At 43.0% G+C, this 3459-nt stretch overlaps 1 non-coding gene across 1 annotated transcript; it reads right to left on the reverse strand.

The window, feature by feature from the left end:
- Positions 1 to 1600: 1600 nt before the first annotated feature.
- On the reverse strand, positions 1601 to 1719 carry LOC126287283 (5S ribosomal RNA). Its single transcript, XR_007551768.1, has one exon. It is a non-coding gene; the product is annotated as a 5S ribosomal RNA (ribosomal RNA).
- Positions 1720 to 3459: the final 1740 nt, after the last annotated feature.

Genomic DNA, 3459 nt, shown 5'->3' on the forward strand with positions numbered 1-3459 from the left:
GTAGGCAGTATCTATCTTACCCCTAGTGAGATAAGCTTCTACATCCTTACATTTGTCCTCTAGCCATCCCTGTTTAGCCATTTTGCACTTCCTGTCGATCTCATTTTTGAGACGTTTCTATTCCTTTTTGCCTGCTTCTTTTCCTGCATTTTTATACTTTCTCCTTTCATCAATTAAATTCAATATTTCTTCTGTTACCCAAGGATTTCTAGTAGCCCTCGTCTTTTTACCTATTTAATCCTCTGCTGCCTTCACTACTTCATTTATCAAAGCTACCCATTCTTCTTATACTTTACTTCTTTCCCCCGCTGCTGTCAATTTTTCCCTTATGCTCTCCCTGAAACTCTGTACAGTCTCTGGTTTAGTTAGTTTATCCCGGTCCCATCTCCTTAAATTCCCACCTTTTTGCAGTTTCTTCAATTTTAATCTGCAGTTCATAACCAATAGATTGTGGTTCAGAGTCCACATCTGCCCCTGGAAATGTCTTACAATTTAAAACCTGGTTCCTAAATCTCTGTCTTACCATTATATAATCTATCTGATACCTTTTAGTATCTCCGGGATTCTTCCATGTATACAACCTTCTTTTGTGATTCTTGAAGCAAGTGTTAGCTATGATTAAGTTATGTTCTGTGCAAAATTCTACTAGGCGGCTTCCTCTTTCATTTCTTAGCCCCAATCCATATTCACCTACTACGTTTCCTTCTCTCCCTTTTCCTACACTCGAATTCCAGTCTCCCATTACTATTAAATTTTCGTCTCCCTTCACTATCTGAATAATTTCTTTTATTTCATCGTACATTTCTTCAATTTCTTCATCATCTGCAGAGCTAGTTGGCATATAAACTTGTACTACTGTAGTAGGTGTGGGCTTCGTATCTATCTTGGCCACTATAATGCGTTCACTATGCTGTTTGTAGTAGCTTACCCACATTCCTATTTTCCTATTCATTATTAAACCTACTCCTGCATTACCCCTATTTGATTTTGTGTTTATAACCCTGTAGTCACCTGACCAGAAGTTTTGTTCCTCCTGCCACCGAACTTCACTAATTCCCACTATATCTAACTTTAACCTATCCATTTCCCTTTTTAAATTTTCTAACCTACCTGCCCGATTAAGGGATCTGACATTCCACGCTCCGATCCGTAGAACGCCAGTTTTCTTTCTCCTGATAACGACATCCTCCTGAGTAGTCCCCGCCCAGAGATCCGAATGGGGGACTATTTTACCTCCGGAATATTTTACCCAAGAGGATGCCATCATCATTTAATCATACAGTAAAGCTGCATGTCCTCGGGAAAAATTACGGCTGTAGTTTGCCATTGCTTTCAGCCGTTCGCAGTACCAGCACAACAATGCCGTTTTTGTTAATGTTGCAAGGCCAGATCAGTCAATCATCTAGACTGTTGCCTCTGCAACTACTGAAAAGGCTGCTGCCCCTCTTCAGGAACCACACGTTTGTCTGGCTTCTCAACAGATACCCTCCGTTGTTGTTGCACCTACGGTACGGCCATCTGTATCGCTGAGGCACGCAAGCCTCCCCACCAACGTCAAGGTCCATGGTTCATGGTTCATGGGGGGAGGAAAATGAGAGGGAGCCCACAGCACCCGGTGTTCTCAGGCGGTCACCCATCCAAGTACTAACCGGGCCTGATGTTGTTTAACTTCGGTGATCGGACGAGAACCGGTGTATTCAACATGGTATGGCCATTGGCATTAATTTCACATACATATAATTACGTACATAAAAAATTTTCTTTTAAGTATAGTTTTCTGTACAGACAACCATATCTCAGTTAATTTCTGTGTACTTAATATTGGTACATAAAATTTCGGACCCTCACGTTGTTATATATAGGGTGTTTCAAAAATGACCGGTATATTTGAAACAGCAATAAAAACTTAACGAGCAGCGATAGAAATACACCGTTTGTTGCAATATGCTTGGGACAACAGTACATTTTCAGGCGGACAAACTTTCGAAATTACAGTAGTAACAATTTTCAACAACAGATGGCGCTGCAAGTGATGTGAAAGATATAGAAGACAATGCAGTCTGTGAGTGCGCCATTCTGTACGTCGTCTTTCTGCTGTAAGCATGTGCTGTTCACAACGTGCAAGTGTGCTGTGGACAACATGGTTTATTCCTTAGAACAGAGGATTTTTCTGGTGTTGGAATTCCACCGCCTAAAACACAGTGTTGTTGCAACAAGACGAAGTTTTCAACGGAGGTTTAATGTAACCAAAGGACTGAAAAGCGATACAGTAAAGGATCTGTTTGAAAAATTTCAATGGACTGGGAACGTGACGGATGAACGTGCTGGAAAGGTAGGGCGACCGCGTACGGCAACTACAGAGGGCAACGCGCAGCTAGTGCAGCAGGAGGTCCAACAGCGGCCTCGGGTTTCCGTTCGTCGTGTTGCAGCTGCGGTCCAAATGACGCCAACGTCCACGTATCATCTCATGCACCAGAGTTTACACCTCTATCCATACAAAATTCAAACGCGGCAACCCCTCAGCGCCGCTACCATTGCTGCACCAGAGACATTAGCTAACGATATAGTGCACAGGATTGATGATGGCGATATGCATGTGGGCAGCATTTTGTTTACTGACGAAGCTTATTTTTACCTGGACGGCTTCGTCAATAAACAGAACTGGCGCATATGGGGAACCGATTAGCCCCACGTTGCAGTCCCATCGTCCCTGCTTCGTCAAAAAGTACTGGTCTGGGCCGCCATTTCTTCCAAAGGAATCATTGGCCCATTTTTCAGATCCGAAACGATTACTGCGTCACGCTATCTGGACATTATTCGTGAATTTGTGGCGGTACAAACTGCCTTAGACGACACAGCGAACACCTCGTGGTTTATGCAAGATGGTGCCCGGCCACATCGCACGGCCGACGTCTTTCATTTCCTGAATGAATATTTCGATGATCGTGTGATTGCTTTGGGCTATCCGAAACACACAGGAGGCGGCGTGGATTGGCCTCCCTATTCGCCAGACATGAACCCCTGTGACTTCTTTCTGTGGGGACACTTGAAAGACCAGGTGTACCGCCAGAATCCAGAAACAATTGAACAGCTGAAACAGTACATCTCATCTGAATGTGAAGCCATTCCGCCAGACACGTTGTCAAAGGTTTCGGGTAATTTCATTCAGAGACTACGCCATATTATTGCTACGCATGGTGGATATGTGGAAAATATCGTACTATAGAGTTTCCCAGACCGCAGCGCCATCTGTTGATGACAATTGTAACTATTGTAATTTCGAAAGTTTGTCTGCCTGAAAATGTACTGTTGTCCCAAGCATATATATATATATATTTATCAGCATGAATTTTTCTTTTGTTTGAGTATGACTCTTTCTCTCAGGGATATTATCTTTTCTTCTCACTTTTACTTACGTGCATAAGTAAATATGAAACAAGTTCTTGAAGGGCCGCTGTT

The sequence above is a fragment of the Schistocerca gregaria genome, chromosome 1 (assembly GCF_023897955.1).
Source record: "Schistocerca gregaria isolate iqSchGreg1 chromosome 1, iqSchGreg1.2, whole genome shotgun sequence".
NCBI lineage: Eukaryota > Metazoa > Arthropoda > Insecta > Orthoptera > Acrididae > Schistocerca > Schistocerca gregaria.